Source organism: Varroa jacobsoni, unplaced genomic scaffold, assembly GCF_002532875.2.
Source record: "Varroa jacobsoni isolate VJ856 unplaced genomic scaffold, vjacob_1.0 contig00133, whole genome shotgun sequence".
In the NCBI taxonomy this organism is placed as follows: domain Eukaryota; kingdom Metazoa; phylum Arthropoda; class Arachnida; order Mesostigmata; family Varroidae; genus Varroa; species Varroa jacobsoni.
The window spans coordinates 144,046-156,351 of NW_019214416.1; the positions used below are offsets into that span (position 1 = coordinate 144,046).

The 12,306-nt window shown below is 41.8% G+C and overlaps 1 long non-coding RNA gene across 1 annotated transcript; it reads right to left on the minus strand.

Moving 5' to 3' along the window:
- Positions 1 to 10,319: 10,319 nt before the first annotated feature.
- Positions 10,320 to 11,928, minus strand: LOC147752075 (uncharacterized). The gene is made up of 2 exons (XR_015315097.1): positions 11,693 to 11,928; positions 10,320 to 10,609 (listed from the first exon to the last, which is right to left on the minus strand). It is a non-coding gene; the product is annotated as an uncharacterized LOC147752075 (long non-coding RNA).
- Positions 11,929 to 12,306: the final 378 nt, after the last annotated feature.

A 12,306-nucleotide genomic window follows, 5' to 3' on the forward strand; every position in this document is an offset into this window, starting at 1 on the left:
AGTTCGCTGTTAACCTAAATAACCTTTCCTCACTCAACATACATGTGACAGCTTCGAGTCTCCAAACGTCCTATTCAGCTGAAAGGCTTTCCACCGCATAGCCAACGTGAATAGAGCACTAGGGAACATAAGCGCAACTAGCATGGCTTGTTAAATGACATTTTATGGAAGCGATAGCACTTTGCCAAATGCTAGTTCGACATAGTAAACTTAGCATAAAAAAAACTTTAAAAAAAAAAAGCCTATTTTTTAATAATCAAGTTGATTCCATATGAAAGGATAGCTTGAACTGACGGCACATAGTCGAAAGTTCTTTCTAGCTTAATTATGCAAGTCATTGTTTTCGTCTAAAACCCTTACAAAACTTAATTTCCAAATGTTTTGAAAATCGAAGCAGAGTATGTCGATGTATTATAATCTTGTTTCTTTGCTATCTTTGTCTTAAACTCACAAGCGAAATGAAGGTTAGCGTGCTAATCCGTTCTCAATGTCTGTCGTGCGAAACACGGATCGAGTGTGCCATAAGAAAGCGGATATGGTCTACCACACCATAAAATAAAACTTCCGACAGATATTTAGCTTGGTGATGATAGCGGTGAAAACTTTTGCGCTGAAAGTCGCGTGCTCTAAAATTATTTTATACTTTAGAAACGTGCCGGGTATGTTTTAAGCACGTGAACTATGAGGGCTTGCTAGACTAACTTACAACTATTTGCCAATCCCAAACGGGACATCATTGCTACAGGAGGTATTAAAATAACAAGACAACAATAGGCCCCAAGCAGACACATAAAATAGGTACCAAAACTCAGACTATGAAAAATCACAGAAATTACTTTAACAATGTATCATCCTATATATGTTGATTAAGGTTTATCCCCCATTAAGGTTACCACATGTATATTACAAAGCTACGACAATACCCTAATCTGGAATGGGTTGTAATTTTCGCCCGCACGGTGCTGCAAGGCGAAGCTGGATAGTTCCTATGCTTGTCCTTTATTTTCCATCCTTCAACAGGAGACGATGACGGATAGCATTAACTGACCACCAACTCGTTCGCTCATTTCCGAAATGGGTCAGGAAAAGACGATTCACAAGGAATGGTTGCATTGTTGAAAATTCTCAGATACGTGAAAAATGTCCAATTGGCATTTGTCCGCACCGGTGATTACAGAACAAACTTCGATCAGCTGAAATAAACCCCGACATTGCCGTCGAAACTTTCCTTTGTTTTGGTTACCTATACGTGCTGTCTGTTCCTGCTACTTGCCCTCAAACATTCTCGAACCAGCCAAAGAACTCGATAAGTGAGGGAAATTAGTTATTGCCGAAGCGGGAAAACGGCTTCTGCTGACCAGGGCCTCGGGGGAGATGCGTTGAGAGGGCGTGCAAAGGCATACTTAGGATAAATCCGGTCGGCAGCAAGCACTCACTTGCGAGATGGATCACCTTCACTAGACGATTGGCGCAGCTGTACTTAGTGGAGCTTTGGTATAGGGCCCGATAGCATGAGCGACGGATGGTAATCTCACACCTGCTATAGCGGAACTTTCTTGAAAGGCGAAACGAAGTGAGGACAGAGTGGCAGAGTGGTAGGGACGTATGCAGGTTGTAGCTCCATTTGTTGCAACCGGCCCCCAAACTTTGAATAGTGCCGGACTTACACCTGAATCACACAAAATGAATAGATAGGCCTATTTTAGCAGATCTATCCGTATTACACCCAGGTATGAAGTAGTCAGAAAAAAAAGTGATTTTTTTAGAAGATATGTGTGGTTTTTCGCCCAGCTGAAAGCGGCATTGTCGGTTTATGTTTGTATCGGGAATTTCAGACTAGTACCATCGTTCTAAACCTATTCGCAATCAATTCATATAAGTTATTTTTGTCCTGTTATTTATTCGCTGAACAAGCTCCCAGTCAATAGTATCTTCGGACTATACTGTTTTAAGACAGTTTCGGATTCAGTTGGCACAAAATCCAAACCATGTAATAGAAGCCCATTGGACAGTTCTCTCGGAGAGCCTTATTTAAATAAAACATACGCATTTGTTGGCAAAGCAAGCGCTTCTGCTTAGTTTGCGAAAACTAATAGCAGGTATCTTAGCGAACATGGTCAAACAAATTTTCCAATCACAAAAAATTATAGTGTTGATGGCCAGCCGTAGCTTGAGGCGTGGTGGGCCTCTGCTCCCTAGAACACCGATCTTGTAACCGAGAAACAATATCATCGAATTATCACACCACCGCTATCCGCTATAATAATGCCTCCTATACCATAGCTTCTGCCGAGCTTTTAAACCTTCGCGGTTCTTCCCCCTCGACCTAAAGTATGACTGGAAAATTGGGTTCCTCTGGGGTGCCGTTTCCGCTCAGGGTGATCCCCACAAATTCGAAACTACCGTCCACGAGTATTCTTAAAAGCCATAGGTCTTTACATGGCCACTGGCTCATTACGCTACAAGGGTGTGGCTCAGAAAGCCCATCGGTTGAAACGAAGACATACTCAAGATCTAAATAGATGGAGAGTCATAATGTTTCGCCGGACTTGAGATCCTAGAGACCGACAGTGTTTTTGTCCTCAGGGATTTCAAAAATGCTGGCAACTCAAGCTCCTGCCTACAGGAGTGGGTATATTGCCTAAGAGCCCTGCAGTCGCTTCTCCATCAGTATAGAAGGAGTTGCCGCAAGGGTGGGCGTAGCAATTACGCGCCATACAAACTAAGCAGCAGGACGGACCCCTTGGTCCACTGCTGTTGGATGGCCCAAACACGGACAAAGCTCGTACATAACAGAATTTTGCAGAAATATAAATAAATTGATTACTTATGAAAAAGAAAACGGCACGTTAAGATCTTGCCGATGGGTAGCATTCCGTAGAATTAATGGCTATAAAGGTAGTAGGCATCCACGGATTTCCGGAATTAAAATGAACACAATTATGGATATTGCTAAAGTCACACAGTTGTGTACGGATCTATGAGAGATGCGAAATATCGCAAAACCAGTATGGACTTGCAAAAAGCCTATTATCGGACATATCGAGTTATGCATGCCAATTTCGCTAAATTCGACCGGAAGCGACGGAGGTCACAGCAAATCATTTCTATAACGTCAATTCATCGTTGCCGGAGGTCCAACTGAAGTGAAGTATCGATGTTGCGAGTTTATGGTTTACCAATTATGGATTCGCTAACAAAATTCCTACCTGAACCAATGCGTGCGTCGTCATATTATGCCATGGACGGAATTATTTCTGGATCATTTTGATAGTGAATAAGATTTTTTTTTCGAAACTTACTGGACCTCCATTAGAAATTTATCACAGTAAAAAACATGATATCTAACGGCGTATGAGCCTGGCTCGAGCCCGTGCGCGTCTAGATTAACACAGGCCTACGCAAATCAAAACCGGGATAGGTCGACTAGATTTTGGCAGCTTTTTCCAAGAACTGGGTGGAAGAAACACGCGTTAATTAACGCTAATGAATGACCCGCTCAAAGGCCGCCTGCGTTGCATTGACATGATACGCCGCTTGTAAAAGCGTACGGAGAGTTCGACTAGAATACGATGAAAAAAAGTATGCTTATTCCAATAATGGGATAAGTGTGTTCTTTTTCAAAGACGTCAATGTGTGAATTTCGTTTAAAGACCTTGGGCCTTATTACTATGCGTTTGCCGCAGTAGAGTTGGTGACCCTTTGCCAGGGTTTTCTTGCTACTGGACTGCCGGGTACGATAAACCCTTTTGTTTAACTCAGGTGATCCTCCGTCCGCACTTGTTTCATCTTTGACGAAATAAGCGCGTATTTCTTATGCTATGTTCATCTTCTCTAAAATTATAAAAATCGGGAACCCATTAAAACAAGTATTATCATCAATTAGCAAATAGTTTTCGGCACAAGATCTGCTATTAAGGCTACTGTAACGCTTGTTGTATCTCTGAACAGGTCTCAAATATGGGCCGGCGTACCTTAAAGCTAAGGCAACAGTGTCGTTTGATAAACTAGTGTGAACTGATACCGGAACTAGTAGTCTAGTGTATTTAGAGTAAATAATATATGCTGTGATGGCAACACTGTTATATGGAAAATAAATGCTTTCTCTCTCGTAGACATGCTTGCCCCTAAAGTGTCTATGTACTCTTATTACATGTGCTATACAAGGATAATGCAAAGGCGAAAAAAAGAAAACGAACGGGCACGTAGCTTCCAGGTAATTTCTTTTATGATCCTGTGTTATTATATCAAGGCACCATGCCCCTAATCGGGTTGGAGTTCCGGTATTAAACAGCCAGTGCACTATCAGGTCGCGTGCCACACCGTTCGCTTGAGTATAAAAGTTAGCACGATCATGGCTTAACATCTGCTGAATCACCCTGACTTCGGCTGCTGTTACTGACGCTATCGGGTTCAGCCTCAAGCCAATGTTTCTTCGAGGAACGTTGGTGGCTTGCCAAAAAGAGAACTCTCGTTCCAGATTCGATCGAGCACGTGTCAGCCTGATGCTCTTTTGTAACGATACATACGCATTGTAAAGACACTCCTCTGAAAATGGACTCGGCATTTATTTCGTTTGGACTTTAGCTAATCGTCAATGACAATAGATCCTATTGATAATACTCACACTAAGTACGATACCAAGTTTGTCTAGAAATTACGACTAAGAACACCTGATGGTAAGCAACGCTAGGTGGTAGTGTAAACAATTGACAAACAAGCTAGCTAGCAACAGGACAAAACGAAAAATGACCTACAGCGGTTAAAGGGTGGGAAGTTTGTGTTAAGTTCAAAAACCATCCCAGCTAACAATGAAGTTAATGATGTGTACACAATACAGAAGACAATGGCGTGAGCCATTGTCGATAACCTGATTTGCTTCAAATTATATCGTTTCAACAAAGGCGTCGAAGGTGTTCTTCAGAGGTACCGGCAGGACACCTCTTCTACCACAAAGTATCATTTTAGAATCCAGTTTTTATGATAATATGGTGCACTGTAAGACAATTGTGTTTTACTTACCAACATTTTTCTATACCCTTTTGAGTTTAAAAGGCAACCTTCACACAATATACAAACAACCATCTTGCGGTTCTCGTGACCGCGCATATGGACTTCAGAAATTATTGGACTGCTTTTTCACTCAAATATGAATTACTCTCGTTACTTATATTCATTAGGGTATTCCCTGTGGAAAACATTGAATACGTTTGTATAATATGGAGTTCTAATAAAAAATTTGCTTCGCTGCACCTACAGTTGAAAAATTTGCTCATCAAAAATGAATCACCCTATTCATAGCTCCCATATGTTCATTTAATTTTATCAACTTTCAGACAAAAAATTAATATAACGCACTAGACCTTCCTGCGCTTCTAGACTAAATGTTACTTTCGTACTTATTTGCTATATATATATATTTGGAATAGAGCATAAGTTAAGAGGAATTGTGCCCTCAGCTCATTCGTCATTTGGCTCGAGCTCCGACGTACACGATACTGTAACGGTGCACGTCATTCGATAACATACGCGGACGAAGTAATCGCGTGTCAAAGTACGACTCGTGCCTTACGGCTTCGCTTCTAAGTTTCTCGTTCAAGCTAGCCCCAGTCCTTCCACTTTTATCCTTTATCCCGTTCACCAGCTAACTTCCGACACCGTCTATTTAAAAAAGCGCGCCAAAGGCACAAAGATGTGTCGAAGTTGCCTTTTCAAATACACAGTTTGACTCACATTTATTTATAGATATACATGCACACAAAGGCCCGTCCACCTGTCTAAACATAGGCAAATACAGGCCCGGCCACACGAAAAGGAGACCCGATGTTCCGTCCTCACAGTCTTCGATGCAGTTGTTTACTTTGCTTGACGTGAACACGAAGTCTCGACAGAATCTCGGCAATTTAAGATGAAGTCGCAGAACCTGATATACAGAACCGGACAAAAATTAAGGCAGATCGAAATTGATTTTAGGGTTGCGCTGTTAGCACCTGAATGGCATTTATAGTACAAGGGAACGGATAACCGTTTTGTAGGCAAGAGAAAACTCAATCGTAGGCCACGCGTATGGAGAACATGAACAACTAGCCGTATTTCGATCAGCAGTACGGTCACTCGATGCAAATAGTTTCAAATCTACGTGCGGTATGATGTCACATCAGAGCTGATATTTCGTTTACTCCGGCGTAACTATATGCAGTATGACACAGGAAAGAAACCCTGTACTCAAAGCCTCTATATTAAAATGAATGTGAGTTATCTAACAAAATTCGACTAATAAAATACGGAGGCGCAAGCTACCGTATACTGCCCGTTACAAACGTCTAAACCCATCCCATCTGTCGATATTGATCCGTCTTCCCATTCGACATGCAGTATCAGTAGGTATTCAGAATACAGGAAGCTATTTTTACTTGTCCTGAGTACGGCGGGTTCACGCGTTTGTTTAACCCTGGCCTGTATCTCCACTAAATTTGAGTTCAGTTACTTCGTGACTATGAATCGCCACATTTTCATTGTACGTTTGATTGCTTCAGTCAGCAACCCATTCATCTGATTCTGACTAGAAGCTGGGAGCCATATTCGGGAAACTTTTTGTTTGTCGGTCTCCGCGACTGTCCCTAAATAGCTATTCGCGGCTTGTGTGGTCATAACGGCCCAAGCGTATTGAATAAACAAGAACGACAGCGAAACGACGACGTAGATTCGATACTCTGCCTTCCGTAGCCCTCGATCCTCTGTTATCGCCGAGCAAACAAGGCCAAAATATGCCTGGTGGGAGCCTCTGTCCACTGACTTGCAGTCCGTTGCTTAGAAGGGTTCGGACGAGGAGCTGACAGATGTCACCAATGATAATAATAATACGGCAATGATCTAATTCACAAGATACACAACACCCGAGGCTTTTTTGGTTTTAGGTTTTTTGCTACTGAATAGTACTGAAAGACATTGGAACTAGTTTTGTAGCTGCACGACAGAAAACGGCTCAGTATAGGTTGGAGAACTTCAGATTTTTTTAAACCTCGAGTGGGAAAACGTAGCAGAATTGAAAACACTGATGTTAAGATAGGGGTATAACAGAACATATTACGCTAGGGTATAAATCGCGACGTGCCTTTGGAAGAAACAATTAATGTGTCAGTGATAAAAGTGAGAAAACATTCATTTTCTCCAGTCCATTTATAATCATTCTCTTCGTAAAAAACTATTCTATCTGTCTGTCTGTCTATATGGCGTTGTGGTTTTTGGCAGAAGACGGCAACTTCTTCAGCAACTGTATTTGACGTATACTACTAGATTTCTTAAAAACTGTTTACGTTAGTTAGAGACAACAGAAAAATAATTATTACGCACACAGATAAATAAAACCGGTTAGGCCGAAATACAAACCTGTGTTTGTTTGATTCTCAAAGTTACAAGTGCTATTATACCGAAAGACGTTAATCGAAAACGATATCACGGTGACAAATTAAGTCTCGAAGGGCTCAGCCCCCCAGCACCGAAAGCAGCAACAAGAAAATGACAACGTCTATATTCAAGCTAAAGTTTGTTTATGGTGGGTCAAACCCAACCCAGTCGCCTTTATCATACTGCTAGTTAGTTTTGTGACTGCGCTCAACATCGGCGTCGTGAGCGCCCGCTGTCCATCAGCTTTACGATGTCGCTTGGCGGAGGACGGAATGAAAAGCTTCGCGACGTTTGTTTGCGGCTTCGACGGTTATAGCCGCTGTCCTGCCTGGGTGTTGATTGATGGTATAAGATGCTGCTGACGACGACAACAACAACAACAACATGCGCAACAGAACCGATGCCTACCAGCGTCTTCCATCCGTAGCCACTTACGTCGAGGGAGAAACCCATGAGCGTACACAGATGCTGTCGTGTCCACAGACAGACATCGGCGCAGCCTCAGCGTGGCGGAACTCTAAGCGCGTTGGAACAGAGCTAACAACCGGCGATGCAAGTTGGCGAGTGACGGTCTTGTTACTAGTAGGTACGCTGACGTCCAGCTCAGAAGTGGGTTTGAGCTAGATCGGCGTAGCTATTGGGTAGTGGTCGCCATTGGCCCACTCGGGTACTTGGTGGCCTGTTGTTATGATGTGCTAGTAATCAGTGGGATCGGAACGGTGGTGCCAGCTTTACTTTTGCTGATATCAGTGTCGCTAGATCGGAGTCGAAACATTTCACTCTCGTATAAGAAACTATTATAGGGGAGCCTAGCAAGCATGGAAAGAAGGAATGAGTGATACGTTGTCATCTACGAGGCTGACCGTAGCTGCAGCGTACACGGACAATAATTGGTTTAAGGAGATGGCGTTGCGGCTACAAGAGATAGATAAATAGATAATAAGCAGGGAGACAACCAGGTACACTCAACAAATCTACGTGGCAGTAGCAGGAGCGATGGTCATTCTTTTTCACGGTCGCAGTGGTCATTGTATGTACGCACGAGGCATGACCGACCGCAGTGAGCCGGGAAACGAAATTTTATTCTGTAGTACTCCGCTGTTGATTCTCGTTGCCACATCCGCCGCTACCCTAATGCTAATCATTGCTTTATGATGTCGACGAAAAACAGCTCAGCTTTTCACGAATACCTCCTTACATTCAAGAGAATACATAGCTAGTTAGGATAATGAAGAAATATGGTAAAAAAAAACGAGCAGCCATAGTGTTTGTGAGATGACGACAGGATCGCGGCTACTCCCATTAGAACTGCGCATACCAATGAGCCCACCCATCGACAGCTGAAAAACGCATTTTTTACAAGGCCCTTTTATTCATTAATTTCAAGGCTTAATGCCATTCGACTTATCGAATCGAACTATTTAACAGGCTTCCCAAAATAGATACGTTCAAGTCGCACAGTGTTGCCTACGACAATTCCGAATATGACAAAGAGTCGACCTGTCTTTATTGGCTGTGCTAGCGTTAGCGATATCTGCAAGCGGATAAATCTATAGCTTCAGGAGATACTTTACTTTACAAGAGTCATGATTTCAACCATTTTTTCGTGAAAGAGCTCGATGCGTTCTCTGCTGTGCGGTCCTGCATCAGGATCACTGCACAATTCAAGGAAGGTTCGAATACCTTTTACGCTGCGTTTCTAGTTAGCCCTTAGAATGATGCTGCTACCATCCTTCTTTCAATACCCTTTGCATCGTTGTCGGTATCATGAGTATTGTCACATCGAAATTCCGTAACGGGTGCCCTACGAACGGGAGACGCGAAGGAGCCACCAGAAGGGATTGCGAGGCTCAGAGATGTTGAGTCAATGACGCCTACCAGCTTCACTTAGCTCTGTCTCTAGTAGCATTATTCCTGCCGGATCGATTAACGGATTTAACCCTCGACCCTATCTTAACCGTGTTAGATACTGGCGTTGAACCTAGGCGATCGTAACAGCGTACAGTGGTTTAAAGGAATAGCTGAAGATTTAGGTGAATATTGGGTAGCTGCCAGTTTAAGCCCATTTATTAATACCGTTAGGTTACAAGTGATGTCACCTGTAGCTGGTTCAGTAGCTGTTTGATGGAAACCGTAACTGGGTCGTTTACTATTATATAATATTATATGATATTATTATTATTTCGAATTACCCGGCTTGTGTAACCAGCACCCTTCACCCGTTCCGGCCAGAGAATACATACCCTGTTTGCTTCGTACCGTTGCAGGTCCGTGTACTTTTTTGACAAGGGTTGAAGCCTCTCGACGCTGATACCTTTCTCATAGCCAAATTGCCGGTTGCAAAATTAGGATCAATTTAAAACTAACTACAATAAAATGTGCGATGATTCCTATAAGCCTAATTGCAATGTGAGCTGAAATTAAAATAATTGGATATTTACTGGGTCTCACGAGGGAATCGAACCCAACACTCTCCATTCATCTAACGTCATACCTGCTTAACCATCAGAACAATAATTACAACGTTAAATACAGTATTTACGTAACGCTCGTGTTGTTTATATATTTTCTCTGCATCAAGCTATAAAATCAATCGTATAGATGAGTCCTTGCCGCTGTGAGGTGACCTCGGCAATTTGTTCTATGATTTGCAGCAAATCTTTATCACTACAGACATTTGGGAATAAAACTCTACGCGGCTTTCAGCTCAATAGTACCTCTCTCATTGTAACTGACACCTTCGCTAAGGTAAAGTTTTAGAAAGCTATGACTATAGGAACCGCTCATCATAGTTTTTATTTCGATCATCTCGGAATATACTCGCAGACCTGTGCCATAGCAACGTTATTGGACTGCGATTGCGAGCTAAAGTGCAATGTATCATACTTCTCTTGTTGTAAAATAAACGTAGCTACAAGCAAAACATTGATTTATTAATTATTTGTTAGAATACACTGAGTCATAGCCGCCAAGAACCTATTTAAAGTTGCTCACATATATGCCCTTAAGCACCGTGTAGATTTGCTGATTGCGTTGCGTTTTTCTCGCGCTGGATACGCTTCAACAACACGCGAACGATTGAACTGTGACGGAAGTTAATAGCGATACAAAAAACCAGTTTCGATCTCGGCTGTATCGTTTTGGGGAGCGCTTCCACCGAAGGCTCCGCCCGTGGGCTGATTGATGTTTGCCTGCTTGTTTCCTTAAGAAAAGATAGAATGGACATAGTGACAGTTTGTTCTATTAATAGTTTAAGCAGAACAAGGACATGCAGTAGCAAGTTGGACCGACCCAACAGGTGACCTCCTTCAACAGGAGCGTATCCTGCAATTGGGCCCAGTGTGCGTATAGCCTCAATATAACGTGACATTCCATGAGCACTCTAAGAAAGTTACGTAAACAGTACCGCAATCAGCAAAGTCTCTCACCACAGTTCTCTGTAGTTAATAGTAGTTAAATGCCAACTCTCGTAACGAACTAGGAATTTCTCTCGGCAGCTATTAAGCTGATAGTTAAAAGAACGACATTTTTAAAGTTTTTTTGTTCGTGCTAAATCCAGTAGAATGAAGCGATGGGAAAAATAAAGCATACTATTAGAAGTATGTAGCGTTCGAAACAACAACCGAATTATATCATAAGCAATTTTTTTAACATTAGCTCCCGACCATTACTTTAGCCGCAAGGACGTAGGTTATAAAAGTCCAGGTTAAGCATGACCTTTTGATTCTAAACTCAGATCAGACAAATTTATCAACGACGACAGCGAATGTGGACCATCTTTCGATGCTTCAAGCGTGGCAGCGAAAAGCAGTGGGTCGGTATATGGAGGAAAGCCGTCCTACGAACCCCGTAGTCCATACAGATTCAGAAAGCCAGATCGGACGTCTATTATGAAATAATACTGCAAGTCACACATTATCAACAATCAGAACTCTCATAACTTTGAAAAAATAAAGAGTTGAGCAATTTTATATAATTCTATATTACTGAAAGCCCCAACGTACCTAACTCAAATAAACCAGTTGTCTCCTAGGTTGTTAGGTTTTTAGTGATTCTCATGATTAAATTTTTAAAAAAATCTCTAACAGATATCTGCATTGCATTATAGACTGGTGAAAATAGTTTTGTGCTTAAGTCGAAACTAAAGCATGTTGCTATTTCTATGATGACCTAAAAGCTGTTCGTGAAATCACTTTATATAAACCAATTCGATAATATATTGAATTAGACACAAAGTGTTATTTTAAACAGAAGATGGTATAACTTTGTAAGCGTTAGCACTAACCTTTCAGGTACCTCCGTACGGAATCGTCGCATCCTGCATCGCCTCGTACTGAATGAACACACGGCGTTGGTCACCGTAGCGCTTATACGCTTTTTTGGCAAAGGAAGAAAATTAGTTATTTTCAGTTTTGTAGAATAAAAACCCAAACTCATTATGGCACAGGCAAAATATAAACGAAGACACGCGCTTCTCAATAAATGAGCCATCACTGAAATTGTACCCTTTCTTAGCTGCTCAAAATTAACGGTCCACCTTGACACTAGTGTCTATGCAAATTCTGAGCAGTACGAGGAAAACTTTTATAAGATAACACCTAAGATCCACACTACATATTAGATTAAAGAGGCACGAAAATAACTAAAGAACATGGGAAAAAAAAAACATTTGTGATTATCTCAGGAGTTTTGATGTAAAAATTTACGGCTATTTCCGAAAGAAGAGTGGTTATCGCCGACTGGGTTAAATACATTTTGATCACTAGTTTTCCCCAACTTTTTTTTTACTTTTAAACGTTTTTGGGCCTTAAGTCAGTCTTGTGTGCGTGAGTGATCTATTTTTATGTGCGGTTCAAATAATACTTCAATAAAGTTGGGCATAAAATATCGCTTAGCTCA